Source organism: Nyctereutes procyonoides, unplaced genomic scaffold (assembly GCF_905146905.1).
Source record: "Nyctereutes procyonoides isolate TBG_1078 unplaced genomic scaffold, NYPRO_anot_genome, whole genome shotgun sequence".
Lineage (NCBI taxonomy): Eukaryota > Metazoa > Chordata > Mammalia > Carnivora > Canidae > Nyctereutes > Nyctereutes procyonoides.
The window spans coordinates 12565795-12585054 of record NW_026575033.1 but is presented as its reverse complement, the minus strand read 5'-3'; the positions used below and the strand labels follow the sequence as shown (position 1 = coordinate 12585054).

General features: G+C 39.6%; 1 protein-coding gene across 6 annotated transcripts in view; it reads right to left on the bottom strand.

The window, feature by feature from the left end:
• PDS5B (PDS5 cohesin associated factor B) overlaps window positions 1-18824 on the bottom strand; it is a 180215-nt gene extending 161391 nt beyond the window's left edge. For all 6 annotated transcript variants that reach the window (XM_055317387.1, XM_055317388.1, XM_055317391.1 and 3 more), the window contains exon 1: window positions 18742-18824. The gene's annotated coding sequence lies outside the window, so the exon portion shown is untranslated. The remainder of the gene's footprint in view (window positions 1-18741) is intronic.
• Between the last annotated feature and the right edge of the window lie 436 nt (window positions 18825-19260).

Below are 19260 nucleotides of genomic sequence, written 5' to 3'. Positions count from 1 at the left end.
TTCAGGGGTCTTTTTTCTTAAAGATTTTATTTATTCATGAGAGACAAAGGCAGAGACATAGGCAGAGAGGGAAACAAGCTCCGTACATGGAGCCTGATGCAGGACTCAATCCCAGGACCCGGGGATCATGCCCTGAGCCAAAGGCAGACGCTTAACCACTGAGCCACTCAGGTGCCCCTCCACATTTCAGTTTAACCTTCTCCATTAATGTCTATCTTCCCTTCACACACGTCAACACGCCTGACTTCAAGCGTAGCACCACTCTCAGGAGTATATATCCAGTTCTCGCAATTGGTAAAAACCAACCACTACAGTAATTTTACTTCTCTAACCAAACCCTAAATGATAGAAATGAAAATGTTAATTAGGATTAGAATACTGTGCTAAGGCCTGAACGTGCCCATCTTTCTTTTCTCCAACTCATGTTACACCCACCCAACTGAAAAGAAAAAGTAAAATATCATATATTAAGACTATCATGAAACTCGCTTTCTTTCCATCAACAAAAACATTTTAGGATTTACCTGAAGAACAGTAAGTGTGAAGTGCATTTACTTTCTAAAGGGACAAGTTCAAATTTTAAAAACTACATTCTTATAAAGTTATAGTAACATTAAAACAAAATAGACTGTCCAAATTCAAGAAAATTAAAAATTAGCACACCTTATTGTATTAGTGTTTTTAGGCTATATTAATGTTGACCTTAGATGCATGTTGAAAATATAAAGCAACAAATCTCTTAAAAGGTGTGCCATGTAAAAAAAAAAAAAAAAAAAGATGTGCCTTGTAGGGACGCCTGGGTGGCTCAGTGGTTGAATGTCTACCCTTGGCTCAGGGCGTGATTCCAGAATCCCGGGATCAAGTCCCACATCAGGCTTCCTGCATTGGAGCCTGCTTCTCGCTCTGCCTGTGTCTCTGCCTCTCTCTCTCTCTCTCGGTGTCTCTCATGAATAAATAAATACAAGCTTTAAAAAAAAAAAGTGCCATGTCTAAACCAACTCACCTAGTTCCCCCTTTAATACACTTTTTTCTTTTTTTATATCTGTATAAAAGGGAGAACCACAAACTCAAGTTTTTATAGAATGATCCTGAAGGGTCCTGTGGACCTGAGCTGGTCCCTAGCTAACCACTTAAAGAAAAACACATGTCTAACACCCCTACCATGGACATAAATTGAGAGTGAAGCAGTTGAAACCCTTGGATTTTAGTACTTCTGCCACATAGCAGAAATACTAAGGTGGAAGACAGTTGAAAAATGACACTCCCCCCCCCCAATACTATCTGGTCCCATATGTCCCAAACTGCTGTCTGTTAAAAGTTCCTGCCAAAAATGGGGTGAAGGAATAGCAGCAAAAACATAGTTGTCCCTTTTACCAGCCTTCACAAACATTTGTTAGCTCCTGGCTCTTCACTACATGATTACCTACTCAGACTAACTGTATGTAACTGAAACAAATAGTAAGCTTCTACTTTACTCTAAAAATGTGTAACTCTAAATAAAACAAGGTGTGTGTTAAGAGCAACAATATATATATTTTTTAAGATTTTACTTATTTATTCATGAGAGAGACAGAAAGAGAAGCAGAGACAGACAGAGGGAGAAGTAGGCTCCCAGCAGGGAGCCCGATGTGAGACTCAATCCTGGCACTCTGGGATCACATCCTGAGCCAAAGGCAGATGCTCAACCAATGAACCACCCAGGCTTCCGAAGAGCTTCCCAAGGGATTTAAGGCCTAGTTTGAAATGAATGAAAATTAGTCTATGAAGAGTTCTAATAACAGTGGGATAGCTTTTGTCTACTTGTGACACTAACCCTTCCACAGATGTCAATTATAAATTCTGGATAGAATGAATGAGTGAATGAATGAGTGAATTAACTAATTAATTAATTCTGGATAGAATACTTTTAAAAATGATTTGAAGGCCAAAAAAAAAAAAAAAGGCAACTAAGAACTGGTAGAAACTGGGAGATTTGACCACTGAAAGAACAGAAGTACACCAGGTTCAAATTTATATGGCTTCTCCCCCTTTCCCAGCTTTTCCACCACTAGTCTGTAGTAACACAAGTCCAGTAGACCATAAGCAGATAGCTGTAGTTTTACTCAAGTTCATGGCCACAGAGTGGCTGGAAACTCAGAGGAAATTCAGTAAAAGAGTGAGCCACAACAGGGGAAGCCTCAAAAACTAATATAAACTCCTTCAAATTCTTCAAGGACCCTTGAACTGTGTATGCTCAAGAAAGATTCCAAGGAACCCAGTAAAAAATGACTGGGAAGTTCAAATAATTCAGCAGCAATATCAGCTGTTTCCCACTGCAGAGACATAAGCCTGGAGTTTGAATCCAGCCAAGTGACACGGCATTAGAAAACACCTCAGGCTTTCAAGAGACCCATCTTAAAGCGTAAGACCAAGCCACCACAAGTTCAAGATGATCAGCCAGCAATTTATAATCATACTCACCAAAGAAAAATGGAGAATTTAGAAATGATATATTATCCACATTGTTCACTCTATAATTACAACTTTCTAGACATAAAAATAAGCAGGAAAGGGACACCTGGGTGGCTTAGTGGTTGAGTGTCTGCCTTCGGCTTAGGGCATGATCCTGGGGTCCTGGGATCGAGTCCCACATCGGGCTCCCCATTGGGAGCCTGCTTCTCCCTCTATGTCTCTATCTCTGTCTCTCATGAATAAAAACATAAATTCAGAAAAAAAGGAAAATCTGACATATTATGAAAGGTAGAAAAAAGCAGCTAACAGAAGACCACAAAATAATTCAGATGAGTGAACTAACAAACAAGGATGTTAGAGCTACTACAAATATGTTGAAAGACTTAATGGAGGACAGGGTCACAATGAGAGATCTCCACAGATAAATGGAAATACTTAAAAAAAAAAAAAAGAACCAAGATACTAAAACTGAAGGATATATTATTTTAAAATGGGTGTAAAAACACCAACACCCCCATAATCACTGCAGCATTGTTCACACTAACCAAGACAGAGCAACAATCCAAGTGCCTACCAACTGGTGAATTGATAAGGCTATATTATATATATGTGAGAAAACACATTCAGTCAAGAGAAAGGATATCTTGCCATTTGCAACAACACAGATGCAACTTGAGGGCATTGTGCTGAGTGAAATGAATCAAAAATAGATACTGTATGGTCTCACTTATAAGTGAAATGTGAAATATATCCCATAGAGAGTAAGTTGGTGGCTGACAGGGGCTAAGGTGTGGGGAAAAACGGGAAGACTTTGTTAGAGTAAAAACTTCCAGTTATAAGATGAAAAAGTTCTAAGAATCTAATGTACAGCATGGTGACTACAATTAACAATACTGTATTATGTACTTTAAAGTTGCTGGGAGTAAATCTCAAATATTTTCACAACACACACAGTGTTAGCTATGTGAGGTGATAGATGTGTTAACTAACCTTATTGTGACCATTTCACAATATATACAAATACCAAAATGGCACACTACACAACACCTTAAGCTTACACAATGTTATTTGTCAATTATAACTCAATAGAGCTAATAAATAAATATATGTATAAATAAATAAATAACGGGGGGGCAGGTAGGCTTCAAAACATATTAGAAACAACGTAAAAAGGGTTAGTGACCTTGAAGACAGATCAGTAAAAATTATTCAATCTAAAGAACTGAGAGAAAAAGATTTTTAAAAAGTTAACAGATTCAAAAATCTGTAGTACAATATTAAACAGAGGAATGAGAATCTCAAGAAGAGAGAATGAGATAGAAAACATTTTTAAATAATGGTTAAAATGCCTTATGTCTGGTGAAAAATATCAACTGACAAATCAAATAAAGCTCAGCATATTCTAAGAATACAAAAAAAAAAGGAAAAGAAAAAATATAAACCAAATTACTGAAAATCAAAGACACACTGGAAACCAAAAAAACAATATACATCTTTAAAGTGATTAAAAAAGACTATAAACACAGAGTCTATACCAAGCAAAAATATTCTTGAAGCTAAGACATCCAACTAAATGAAAGCTAAACCTAAAATAAAAAAAAGAAAGCTAAACCTATGCATTACGCAGTGTTAAAGTTCTTCAAACTGAAGAGAATAACAGATTTGAAACTCAGATCTGCACACATAAAAAAAAAGGAAAATCTGAAATAATATAGATACACAGAAAAAACTTACATTTCTCTAAATTTCTTTAAAGGTGGCTGACTAAAACAAAAATAGCATTGTGCTAAAGCAAAAAAATAACACACCAATGGCACAAAGGTTAAATGTAATTACACTTTATATGGTTCTTTCATTCTACATGAAATAGCATAATATTAATACTAAATAAGACGTAAAAGGTAATTGTGAATGCTGTAATCCCTACTGCAACTACTAAAAAACTACAATGCAGTTTAGCTTTAAAACCCAATAGACTATTTAAAATAGACTACTAAAAAACATTTAACTTGCGGCACCTGGGTGACTCAGTCAGTTAAGCATCTGACTGTGGCTTGGTCATGATCCCAGAGTCCTGGCATCGCCCTGTGTCAGGCTCCCCACTCACTGGGAAGTCTGCTTGCCCCTCTCCCTTTATCCCTTCCTCCGCCTACATGCACCCACAGGCTCTCTTCCTCTCTCTCACAAACAAAATCTTCAAAAAAAAAAATAAATAAATAACATAAAAAGTAGCAGTAAAGAACAAAAGAAAAACAGATAAAATATAACACACATGGCAAATTACAGACTTAAATCCAACTATATAAATATCAAACATAACATTACCAAAAACTCTCCACTCAAAGCTATTGTTAAGTTTAAAAAATGAAAGAATGAGATCTTCCCATTTGTTAAAACATGGAAAAAAAAAAAATGGGCGCCAAGTAAAATAAGTCAGAGAAAGACAAATGCCAAACGGTTTCACTTATATGTGGCACCTAAAACACAAAGTAAACAAACAAGTAAACAAAAAGCAGTAACAGATCCATAAATACAGAGAACTGATGGTTGCCAAAGGGGTGGCAGGTGAGGGAATATGGCAAAAAGGGTAAAGGAGACTGGAAGATACAGGCTTCCAGTTATGGATCAAATAAATTACAGAGATAAAAGGCACAGCATAGAAAATGTAATTTTTGGTACTGTAACAGTGTTATATGGTGACAGGTAACTATACTCATAGTGAGTATAGCATAAGTAGACTTGCCAGACAACTATGTTGTACATTTGAAACTAATGTAACATTGTGTGTAAATTACAACAATAAAGAAAAACTTTTAAAAAAGGAAAAGAAGGGATCCCTGAGTGGCTCAGCAGTTTAGCCCCTGCCTTCTGCCCAGGGCATGATCCTAGACTCCCAGGATCAAGTAAGTCCCACATTGGGCTCCTTGCATGGAACCTGCTCCTCCCTCTCCCGTGTCTCTGCTTCTCTCTCTCTCTCTGTGTCTGAGTAAATGAATGAAGTCTTTTAAAAAAAAAAAAAAAAAGAAGAAGAAAAGAAAAGAAAACCCATTAAATACATGCTGTATATAAAACATGCACTTTCAAAACAAAAACACAAATCAGATTAAAAGTATAATAAAAAATTATACATCATGAATGTAAGTAGTAAACATAAAAGTGGCGTGGTTACAATATCAAAAAATAACTTCAGTAAAGGAAAATTATCAAAAGTTAAGAATACCAACTCATCCAGAAGACACACCAATACTAAATAAGAATGTACCAAATATCAGAGAGCGTGAGGCAAAAACTGCATTAAGAAAATATATGAAGCAAAAGCTGAATAAATTACAAGAAGAAATGAACAAAGCTAGTTATAGTTGGAAGTTTTAGTACCCCTCTCTCAACAGTTAAAATGGATAAAAAATAATCTGTAGACATATAGATGAGAGCAGATCCATAGCCTTCTGCCTGCCTTTATAAATAAAGTTTTATTAGAATATTGCCATGCCCTTTCATTTACATATTGCCATGCCGCTTTTGCATTATAATGAGGGAATAATGAGGGAATGAGGGAATAATGAGGGAATGAGGGAATAACTACCAGAAAGGCTATAATTCTCAAAACCTAAAATACTTCCTATAAAGCCCAACAGAAAATGATTTTCTGATCCTAATATAGATGAACACTATTATCCAATTTGACTCAATTGTAATGAGACCATATGCTGCACCATAAATTAAGTCTCAAATTTCAGGACAGAAATCTTAAGAGTATGTTCTCTGGCCACAACAGAATTATATTAGCAATCAACTATAAGCTATTTATGAAAACTCAAAATATCTGGAAATTGAGCAACACACTCCTAAATAATCCATGAGTCAAGGAAATTAGAAATTTTTAACTGATAACTAAAATCTAATACATAAACATATGATACGTAGTTAAGCAATGCTTAAAGAAGAAATTATAAAAAAAAGAAGAAATTATAGCTTTAAGTGCTTGTATTTAAAAAGAAAATTTTAAATTTAAATTTCTGAATTCCCACATTAAGAAGCTAGAAAAAAAATTAAGCTGACAGAAAAAAGAGTAAAGGAATTATCAAGATAAAACCAGAAGCCAATCAATATAAACCACTGAAGCCAAAAACTGAATGAAAAAAAGAAAAGAAAATTGCTAAGACCTAGCAAGAATGACCAAGAAACGAAGTAAAATAAAAACTACCAACATTAGGAATAAAAGATGATCACTACAGATCCTATGGGCATTACAAGGATCAGAACGATCACAATGGAAAATTATAAACTTTATGCCAAGAGATTTGGTGACTTAAACTGAAAAACATAAAATAGAAAATCTGTATAACCGTATATTAACTAAAGAATCAAAATATTATCAAAAACTTCCCTCTACACACACACCAAAAAACCCTTCCATGCTTAGTTAACATTAAAGACGTATCAATCTTATAAAAACTATTTCTGAATACAGTAGAGGAAATCCTCCAAGAATTTTAAAAGCTGGCACATCCATGCTTCCAAAAAGCATTACAAACCACATTTCTCATAAACATAGACACTAAAATCCCTAAAAAACAAAACACAAATCCAGAAACAGATAAATGGACTATAATTCATCATGATCAAACAAGGTTATCCCAGGGTTGCCAGATTGGTTTCACTTAAAAAAAAAAAAAAAAATTCAGTAAGAATGTTTCACTAGAATGACACAATAAAAAAATAAAATCCAATCTCAATAAATACAACAAAAGCGAACATTTGACAAAATTCAATACCCTTTCGTAATTTAAAAACAAAAATCTCAATAAAAAAGGAAATATTGTCCATCTGACTTTTTTTAACCTACAAAAAACCTACTGCTGACATATTTTATGATACAAGACAATGTTTTTCCCTTAAGATCAAGAACAAGACAAGGATGTCCATTCTCTCTTGCTCTTTAACAATAGACTGAAGATGTGAGACAGTGCAATAAGATAAGACAAAGAAAAAGCTTGTAAGATGAGCAAAGGAGGGAATAAAACTGCCTTATTCACAAATGATATGGCTGTCTTTCTAAAGAAAATCCTTAAAAAATATACAAGAAGACTATTAGAACTAAATGAATTTAAATTAAACAAATTTGAGGTAACTATTACATTTCTATATAAAGGAAAAAGCTGAAAAGGACATTTACAAAATTTTCATTTATAATAGCATTCAGTCTTTAGGAGTAAATTTAACATGCAAAATCTCTATAAAGAACACTAAAATATTATTTAATGTACGCATATAGGCACACTAACATAACATTACCACATTATAATTGATATGTTAATATATTAATACATAAAAATCCATTTCAGAAGGTTGTTATAAAGATCTTCAATATATACAGATATATGTATGTATATAAATACATATCTTTACAGTATATGTAAAAGATGACCTAAATAAGAGAAAAGTTATATAACTGTATTAGTAATTGCTGTGTAAAAAACTACCCCAAAACTTAGCAGCTGAAAACAACATTTATTATCTCAGTCTCTCAAGGTCAGGAATCCAGGAGCAGCTTAGCTGGTGGGTTTGGTTTGAGGGTCTCTCATGAGGCTGCAGTCAAATAGCTAGGTACACAGTCAACTGAAGACTAGAGGATCTTCTAAGCTCACACTCAAGGCTACTCGCACAAGGCCTCAGTTCTCTGTCATGGAGATGTTAGGAGACAATACCCCATGGGAGTCTTGGGTTTCTGCAAATCTTGCAACTGAGAATCGAGTGCCCTTTGTTCTATACTATCTTTTGGAGATATCTATAAAGAGAACAGACTTAGAAGACAAAGCCCATCCACAAAAAGCAGGTATGCTTACCACACATTAAAAAGTATCCAGGTTTCCTGTGTTCAGGGTTCCTCTCCTGAAATACAATCTGCTGCGTAAGTGGGTGTCAACTGGCCCTCTTCATGTTACCAGGTAGGAAATAGAGCTCAAGGAATTGGTGCAAAGGGATCCCTGGGTGGCTCAGCGGTTTAGCGCCTGCCTTCGGCCCAGGGTATGACCCTGGAGTCCCGGGATCGAATCCCACATCGGGCTCCCTGCATGGAGCCTGCTTCTCCTTCTGCCTGTGTCTTTGCTTCTCTCCCTCTCTGTCTCTCATGAATAAATAAATAAAATCTTTAAAAAAAAAAAAAAAAGGAACTGGTGCAAAAACACTGATACCCTAGCTACTACTACATACCACATTAGTGACAGTGAACAGTCTTTCGACTCTGACCCAAGGGCCCCATGTCCACTTCTATTAACATCCATGAAACTGAAGTAAGCTAACTTGTTAGCTTTCAAGTTGGGTAAAATCTCAGACTTTTCACAGTCTTGACAGTGAATCTCTCCACAATATGATTTCTGGTTTCTTCTACAATGAGCGATGAAAGAGAAAAAAAGAGACCAGTAACAAGCCACTGTATCTTTCTAAACCTAATTTTAGAAGTGATATACCATCATTTTTACCATATTCTATTGGTCACACATATCAACCCTAGTAAAATGTGGAAGGGTAGCTATGAAAAGGGTAAAAATATCAGGAGACAGGGATAAAGGGGAACCATGTTAGAAATATTACTCTAGGTCATTTTTCCACTATATGTATCTCTAGAGCAACAAAATCCCAATCAACATCCCAAAAGGCTTTTTTTTTAACAGAAACAGGCTGATTTTAAAATTTATATGGAAACACAAAGAAACTAGGTTGGGCAAACAATATTGGAAGATTCACACTATTTGACTCCAAATCTTATGGTAATAGAGACAATATGAAACTGGCATAAAAGAAACAGATAAATAAAACAGAACTGAGTCCAGTTATAGATCTATACAAGTAAGTTCAGAGGACTCTGAACAAAACCACAAAAGCCATTCACTGCAGGAAAGGGTTTTTTCAAGCAATGATTTGGAATTGGATAAATGTATTTTTTTAAATATTTTATTTATTTATTCATGAGACACACACACAGAGAGAGAGAGAGAGAGAAAGGCAGAGACACAGGCAGAGGGAGAAGCAGGCTCCATGCAGGGAGGGAGCCTGATGTGGGACTTGATCCTGGGACTCCAGGATCAGGCCCTGGGCTGAAGGCGGAGCTAAACTGCTGAGCCACCAGGGCTGCCTGATAAATGTATTTTTAAAAATGAACCTCAACCCCCTATTTCATCATACGTAATGATTCAAGATGGATCATAGCCCTATATGTAAAAGTTAAGACTATGAAACTTCTAACAGAAAACACAGGAAGTTATTTTCATGACTTTTGGAGAGGCAAAGGCTTCTTACGACTAAAAAAGCATAAGCTATTAAAGATAAACATATTTGTAATGGCTGTATTTTTTAAATCCCCAAAAGGATATAGAAGAAATCAGTACATTAGTAAACTATTGTAAGAATTTGAGAACTCCACAGATGGGAAGAGATGAGAAGGATGAGAAATTTCTGATTGCGTATCTTTTTTCCTCTTTTTGCTGCTTCACTTTTGAAGTACTAATGTACATATACAGTATTCAAGAAAAATACTTTGAAAATGCAGTATCAGAATCAACAGGATTTGATAACTCATTTGACAGGAAAAGTAAAGAAGGAGGGATCAAGTCGTCTCTCATCTCTGACTTGATAACAAATCTAGTCATCCCTTACAATTTATTGAAAAACAGAGAGAGAGAAAGAGAGAGAGAGAGATCTGTGTTATTAACCAAGATAGGATGTTAAAGGGTAGAGGAGGGTTGCTCAGTTTTTAACACATTTTACTGGAGATATTGTGTCCTATACAGTACTACACTAAAAAAAGATCGCAGGAAATTTAAGAGGGGGTCAGGGATATAGTTAGTAGAAGCCTTGAAGAAGAAAACATTTATATCAGTCTAACTTATCTACAAATTATTTGTCCTATAAACTCAAACCAGAAAATAAACTAAAAGTGAAATGAATTCAAAGAGACAGAATAAGGCCACATAAACATATTCTTTTCTCACAAAGTTCTCACTAAAATCTTATTTAATACGTTTAATTTCCCAAATTCACAACAGATTAGAAAATTCAAAAAAGACCATAGGTGTTAACTACCAGAGGCAATTATTTGGCAGCAGCATGAAGCAGCAAAAAAATAATGATACTACCACCAATATGCCAAAAAGTACAGCATTCTTAAAGTGCTCTTCATAGGAGTCAAAAGTCTCATGTTTTAACATCTAAGACTTGGCCAAAATAATCCCCCTTTCAAGAAGTTTTTCATGCTTCCCTTACTCTCAGCCTAACAGGATTAATCGATTTTCTTTTATCAAATTACCAATTTCAGACATTTTGTTTACACCTTTCTGAAAACTCTGTATTCTGCCATTTTAAATTATTTTGTAATTATAGCTGGTTTTTATACTATCAGTCTTCTTCTTCCTACCTGAATATACATCTCATAATTGACAAATTATTTCACCTATTTCTGAGCACAAATTTCTTGCACAGTATAGTATGCAAATATCCATTTAACAATTAACCATCTTTGCCTTTTCTAAAGTGATGTGAATGGGCTTTTTTGCCACAAATACAGTATCCCTGAACCAACTTAAAATAGTGTTTTGTTGCGTACTTAACAACTTAAGCATCCAGGTAAACATTTGGTCTGGCTTATCCCCCCCGCAAAAAAAAAAAAAAAAAAAAAAAAAAAAAACAAGGAGACAAGTAGTAATAGGGAGTGACAGCTATCTCTTTCATGGCAAATAAAAGTGTTCTAAAATCAGTGTGATGATGGTTGCATAAACCTGTAAATGTACTAGAGAAGAAATAATTGTTGTACACCTTCAATGAATGAATTGTAGTGCATGTGAATTATAGCTGAATTAAGCTGTTTAAATGTAAGGTATGTGCTATTATCCTCATCTTACAGAATAAGAAACAAAGACTTAATAAAATCAGGTAATTTGCCCATGGTGACATAGCTAGCTAGTGATGGAGAAAGAATAAAAACCTAAGCAGTCTTCACTCTAAGTCTGTATTTTTAACCAAGCTCTTCTGCCTTCCTTAGAAAGGGCTTCATTCATCAAGCATTACCTCTAATGCCTACATATGCTCCTACTGCTGCTGAAATAAAAAAATGCTAGAGATCTTCCAAACTCCAACTAGAACTGCAAAGACTTTACCCAGTTAGATTACATCATAAAGGTACAGGAAAAGGAAAGTCAAAAGCTGAAAAGAAAGCTACCAAAGAGATCAAGAAAACAAAAAGGTACTCAAGACTTATATTTCAAAGCTTGCCATTCTGAGCAAAAGACATGAAACACATGAAATAGCTTGATGGCTTCTATCAAAGTTGGTGGGCAGGACTAATTTGGCTGAGCTGCGGTGAATTACAGGCTTCCTGGACCGGTTTTACATAGACCGGGCTTCTCAACCTTGGCACTATTTTGACATATTGGCACAACAACTATTGTGGAGGGCTGCCCTACACAGTAGGATGCTTAGCATCATTCCTGACCTCTCCCCACTAGATGCCAGTAGCACCACTGCCCCCTCTCCCCTCAGTTATGATAGCCAAAATGTCTCCAGATGTTGCTCAATGTTCTGGTGAGCGGCACTGGGGAGAGAGACAGTGTCCTAAACCCTACATTTGAGAACCACTGGTCAAGACTGAAGGTAATGATGCAAAAGGGACAGCTATCTGATGTTAACTAGTGAAATGATAACTGGAGACAGACAAGAACTTTTTTTTAAAAACAGTTTTATTGAGACACTCTGACCTACAAAAGTTGTATATATTTAAGGTATACAACCTGATATTTTGATACTATACATATGCATTGTGAAGAAATAGCCACAATCAAGTTAATCAACATCACCTCTACATAGGGAAGGAGCCAGAGGAAGGGGACAGACAAGAGCCCTTTAAAACAATCCCCTCCCAAGACTACAAGAAAAAATTTCACTTCAGTTAAAAACAAAACAAAAATATGAAGCTGAGGATGAGGGTAATATGTAGAGATTAAATAGGTAACCTATGTAGTCATGTCAAAATCCCCAGATTTCTATACAGTTCAGTCTCTGACACTACAGTAGAAATATGAACTATGGAGAGGTACTACTAAACATCAGATAATAGATGTAGAGGATGTTAGAAATGAGAAGTGCTCCCTTTAATTTGTTTGAGGCAAATTCAGTTTCCCTTATAATTAAAACTAAGCGTCCCTCATCTCTGGAGGAACTATCGAAATAACAAGGTCAAGGCTACCATCCCTGCCAGGGAAGAGGAGCAAACCAAATGACAGTATAAATAAAAATGAAATGACAGTTGAGGGGCGAAGGGGGGAATAGGGAGACAAGAGAAACATACAGAAGACAGAGACGACCCTATACAAAATTTATTTGTCTAAATAAATGACTCTCAAATCTCCCTTTCTGCCTTTATGTATCTTGCTAACACCAAGTTAAGGGCTTTCAATTCCCCAGTGTTGCACTTGGTAGTTAAAAGTCTAGCACTGTAGTCTCTCTGGTCAAAGCAATGCACCCCTCAAGGTGCCACAGGCTCTAAGATATCATCCCTCTTTAAAAGCTGCACCTCTCTCAGGTCATTTTAGATTGGGGGGGGCGGGGGGGGGGGGGCAAGCAAATTAAGCTACTTAATCTAAAGTATGTTCCACAAGTAACCTTTGCCCAGTAAGCATATCGAGGAAAAAAAGTTTACCCTCACTTGTAATCACAGAAATGCAAACCCAAAACAAGATAAAAATTTCACATCAAATTGGCAAAAAGCATACAATAAAGTCCAATGTTGGTGAACATGTAACATGCATACTCATATACCACAGGTGAGTGTGAACTATTACAACCTAATTATCGCTCAAAAGAAGTCAGAAAAAAATATTAAATATCTATATAACAAAATATTCTAGGGGCACCTGGGTGGCTCTATTAAGTGTCTGCCTTCAGCTCAAGTCATGATCCCAGGGTCCTGGGATGGAGCCCCATGTGCTGGGATGGAGCCCCATGTCCCTGCTAAGCAGGGAGCCTCCTTCTCCTTCCTCTCCCTCTGATCCTTCCAGCCCCGTTTGTGCGTGTACAAGCGCACCTTCCAACAAAATCTTATAAAAGATGAACAAAATATTCTAATCATTTTTAATTATTTATTTATTTATTCATGAAAGAGAAAGAGAGAGAGAGAGAGAGACAGAGGCAGAGACACAGGCAGAGGGAGAAGCAGGCTCCGTGCAGGGAGCCCGATGCGGGACTCAATCCCGGGTCTCCAGGATCACGCCCTGCGCTGAAGGCTGGCGCTAAACTGCTGAGCCACCCAGGGATCCCCTCTAATCATTTTTAATTATGTTACTCTAAATGTGCCAATATGAAAACACCTCTGACAATAACTAGGCAAAATGTAAACTGCAGTTTTAGAAAAGATAAACAGTACAATACTGTTCGTATAAATTTTTTGAAAAGTAAACTTTCTGCAAACTGTTAACAGTGGATTGCCTTTTGGTGGAAAAGGAAAAATAGCTTTTAATTTTCTGTACCATCAGAATGTTTTTATCATATACATGCATTAACTTCTAACTTAAAACATACAATTACTTAAAGTCCTCTCATTCCCACAACCTTAACCACTATTCTTACCATCAACTGTCCACACATTCCCCCCTCCTTCATCTCAGTATCTAAAAGTTGGCTAAAATTAAACTTGCCTGACAGGAATTTCAGCTACTAGAGAATATATTTTGGAAATATATTTTGGACATATATTTGAGGTTTTTCTTTAAAAAATCTCTTCACTCTAAAACACCTCTTAGCTGGAAAAAAAAAAAAAAAGAGAAAAAGATTTCCTACACTGCCCCGAAAACCATAAACTCTCATTTCCTATCGGGCCCCTAACCCTCCTCTCCTAGAGAGAGGTAATGCTTATGGTTATAATATCCTCCCCTTCTTCTAACAGTTGTATATGTAGTCTTGGCTAATTTCACTCTCCCACATAAAAAAAGAGCAATCTCAATTGTTACTGAAGAGGAGGAAGGCTTGCCCCTTGCAGAATTACTTAACAAGACGGCAAGGATCTTACCATCTGGTTTTCTCAGCTCTCACCACCTTGATGCAGATGGCCAATCACTACTCTAAACTTCTATAGGGCAAGATCTCAGTCCTTTTACAAGATCATCTCTGGTACTCTATGTATATGGAAACTTAATATTTGTTCATTTCACCTGAATCAGGTTAGAGCATTCTTTGTCAACGGGGGAGGGAGGTTAGAAGAGTACTTCCAGGTTATGGCCCTTTAAAGATGCTTCCTGCTTTAATCAGTCTTCCTCCACTCTCCTTAGCCACTTATAAGTTTTACAACTAAACCAAGTACTTCTAATTACTGCTTATTCATGTCTAATTATTAGAACACAATAACTATTATGGATATTAATGGCTTAAGATTTACTTTAAATTTTGCTCACCTGAGTTCAGTCTTCAGAATTCTCTCACTGTGCATGATCACCACCCCCCCCATCAACTAAAAACAATTACAGTCTCAAAGCAGCAAACTTACCCTATTTTTGAATTACTGAGAAAGGATTAAAAATCTTTTCCACATAATGGGGGAAATGGTTATAATCACGTTCATAACATTATAATGTGAGGCAGAACTGACTTCCACATAAGGAGGAGTCAGAACTGCAAACCATTTGGCAGCTTCTTAAATACACTTAAAAAGTAAATACATTCTAAGTATTTGGGGAATACTAATTTTTGGAATTAGTTTTTGAGGAATACTCAAACTAAACACAATTTTCTGTAAATATCTATTTGAATTGGAAGTGACAAATGGTTTGTATAGCAAACTGAGTTTAAAAGTCTAAAAAAAAAGTACACACTCATCACACATACATACATAACAAAGTCCAATACTAACCTCAAAATTACTCTGGTTTACAAGTTTCGGGAAAATAAATAAATGCCATGTCAAGTAACATTGCTCAATGGGAGATCAAGCAACTCCACAAGAGAAAGACACACAAAAGGTTATCTTCTAAGACAACTTAAGCAGATTGAGGGATCCCTGGGTGGCGCAGCGGTTTAGCGCCTGCCTTTGGCCCAGGGCGCGATCCTGGAAACCCAGGATCGAATCCCACGTCAGGCTCCCAGTGCATGGAGCCTGCTTCTCCCTCTGCCTGTGTCTCTGCCTCTCTCTCTGACTATCGTTAAAAAAAAAAAAAAAACAACTTAAGTAGATTGAATTCTGAATAAAATTATTAAAACCAACTCTGAAACAGATGGTTAACCTTGAAACTTTATTTATTGACTGAATGAATTTAAAGAGAGGAGAAGGTAATGAAGAATAATATACTACCTGGCAGTAATTTTAAATATTACTTAAGTACTGAATTAAACAATACAGACCACAAAGAAGAGATTCTAAGCTTCCACAAGAAACTAAGAGTTACCCCAATTCCACCACATAAATAGGACTGTGACTTTGGATAAATCAATTAAATAACAATCTGAACCTAATTTCTCATGCACATGGTGAGTTGATGACCAGCTTTAAGTTTCCTAATAGCTAACACTGACAAAGGAAACACAAATGTATTCTTTTCTAACTTAAATTATACACAGTACTTGTCATCCAAGCCAAATCACTGTTGAGTTCTGTTGTCGGCACACACGATCAAAAAAAAAAAAGTAGCAATGAGGAAGCCAAAGGATAATCCTAATTCAAGAGGGAGAAGCAGAAAAACACAGAAATTCCCAAAATATCCCCTTCCCCCACCCCGCCCACCCACAAATTTCTAGGTGTATTTTACCATTTCATTCTTCATCAGGGCAAGTCTTGTCTGGCAAGGGTATCACATTATTTTAGGCTTAACAAATTATTGATAAAGCCATGTCCTCAAAATGTTACTCTTATGGTCTGTTAAAACTGCAGAACAATTTTTAAATTAAAAAATTAAAGCAACTTTCATTCAACAGCCAACTCAGACTACCTGTCAAATAAGCAACATTTCATGACATCTCATGACAAGAATCACTATCATCACATTTTCTCCTGTAATTCCTGGGAAAGGTGAGGGGAAAAACAGACGTACCTAGACAGGAATAAACGCAACATTAAAAATACAAAAGCTGCTGTGAAAACAAAGCTAATACAAGAATCTCAAAAAAATGAGAAAATAAGAAAGGGTGCAAAAGTCCTTAAAAAAAAAAAAAAAAAAGCCAATCCAAACAGTACCCTGTCGTTTAAAATATTCACACCTTAAAGTAACACCCACCAGCAAAAATGGCCATTTTCTAAACAACAAAAATTCACTACTTCAGCCACTGCAGTAATCAAAGAATGTCTAAAGTGCATCTTTTCTATATGTAAATTTGTAAATCTGTTTCCAAAGAAAGTTACTGAATATGCGTTTACAGTTAAGTTTTTGAGAATAAATCTATCTTAACATAAGACGTCCCACGTTGAAACTTTCACCTACATATTCACCACTATAAATTTTAATTAGGTTTTCTGCTGTCACCAGGTGATACAAGATTAATTGTTCCACAACCCGACCTGCATACACTACAGGAATGCTCCTCTTACTGTCCCTAAAAGTGCTAGCATCTGACAAATGTGGTGCATAGATAAGAAGTGTCCTTTCTAGCCTTTATTTTGCTTAATACCACACTTCCGTAATTTTAACTATTCTTACTTAAGCACCTCGTGAGTTAATATTTTTAAAATGCTCTAACTTGGAACTTTATGTACATGTGTTAGTTGGGAACAATGATTATGTCTATCCATTCAAGTTTTAAATAATTGTCCTTTATTTACAGCTCACCTCGTGTCCTGGCACACTTGAGTTTTTAAAGTTTACCAGGAAGACTGTGGAAAGAAAGACTCCCAACTCACTCAAGACCGCTGACCTGCCTTCGAAATAAAGGCTGTATCCCAAAGTCTAGGAAACTATTTAAGAAGGGTAGGGTCGTTCAGGACAGCACTGCCCGTCCATCGTTTCATAATCAAAGTGTGCAAAGAGCGTTCACAGTACATTCTTCAAAGCAAAATAAAGGGCTCCCTTTTATTGGGTTGGTCAGGATTCTTAAAACGTGTGTTCAGAGAGTCGGGAACTGCCCTTTCGAGCCCTTCCCCGAGTTCCCACCGTCCCCGGGAAGGCAGGCAGCAACCTGGCAAGTCCCAGGGCGAGGCGCCGCATTTCAGGGCTCAGATTCATTCCTTCAAATAACTGTGCCTCTGCCCGGCGCAGCCTCAACGCATGCACCAGACAACATACAAGATCTTCCTTCTGACCAAAAACTTTTCAAGCGTCAGGAAGAACACAGAGTGCAAATATGTCCCCTATTCACAGCTGCACGCCTCTTCCATTGTCATTCCGACTCCGAGGCTTCCTGGAGCAGAGCCGGAGCCCAGGAGCCGCCCGGGAGGAGTCCCCGCAGCCAGGGCCGAGCTGCTGCTCCGCCAGGTCCTCAGGTTCCCCCAGCACCAGCTCCGAGAGCGCGGTGAGCGCGCTTTATCTCCGGCGACAGGCGAGTAACAGTGTAAAAATGTCACACTCCGGCAGCGGGTCCGCTGGCGCGGAGCAGAGGCCGGGCGGGCGGGCGGGCGGCGCGGCGCGGCGCGGCGGGGCGGGGCGGGGCGCGCGGGGACCCGCGGGGCGGCGGGGGCGCCCGAGGCCCCACGCCGCCGCGGGCTCAGCCCCGACCCGCGCTCCCCACCCCTCGCCCGGAAGGGGGAAAACCCGCCAGCGGGAGGATTCAACAGGAGCGCCGCGCCGCCCGCCTGCCGCCCGGGAAACAGCCGCCGGCCGGCCGGGACGCGGGGGGAGGGGGGAGGGGAGGGGCAGGGGCGGCGGCGGCGGCGGCGGCGGCGGCGGCGGCGGCGGCCGGGCTGCGGGGCGCGGACCCCCGCCCGCCCTCCCGCCCGCGCGCAAGGTCACCGCCCGCGCCCCGCCGCCGCCGCCGCCGCCGCCGCCGCGGGCGCCCCGACCGGGGCCAGGGCGGCAAGTTTAATTTCCCGAGGCTGTGACGGAGCCCGCGGCGTGGACGGAGCGCGCCGGCCGCGGGCCCTCCCCACCCCCACCCCCACCCCCAGCGCGGCCCCCGCCCCCCGCCCGCGCCCCGCTGTCCCCGGCCCGGGCCGCCGCCAGGCAGCAGCCGCCGCAGCCTCCGATGCCGGGAGGCGAGTCTCGGCTGGCAGACGGGCGGCGCTTGAGCCCCGCCACAGACACCGCCGCGGCGGCGGGCGCCGAAAAATGGAGCGCGGCGGGCAGAGGAGAGAGACCTTTTCTTTCCGTTAACTGAATGGTTTCCTACCTCCGGGCTCCCGACTCGCGACTCCTCTCACTCCGCTGCTCTCCGGGCTCCGCCGCCGCCGCCGCCGCATCCAATCGCCTCCTCCCCCCCTCCCCTTCCGCAGCCAGCCCGGCCGTTCCTCCTCCTCTCCGCTTCAAAATGGCGCCAAGCGCTCTTCGGCGGCTGCTCCAATCGAACCGCCGCGGACAGCACCCAGGGGCAGGCGGTGCGCGGCGTGGGGGCGCAGCGCCCCCTGCCGACCAGACGGCCCCGGGCGCGCGCCCGCCGGCCCGCTGGGCTCCCGGCCGGCCCCGCCCCCGCGCGCGCCCGGCTCCGCCCCGCCCCCGCGCGCGCACGCGCAGCCGCCCGGGCGCCGCCGCTGAGGCCGCGGAGGCCGCGGGGGCCGCGGGGGCCGCGGGGCGCGCAGCTGTCAGTGCTTCTCTGCCTCTGCTTTTCGCGGAAAACCGTGTAAATTGTGACATATCCCCAACTTTGGGGATGAAACTTCGGTATTTTTTAAGACACCGAAGTTGAATACTG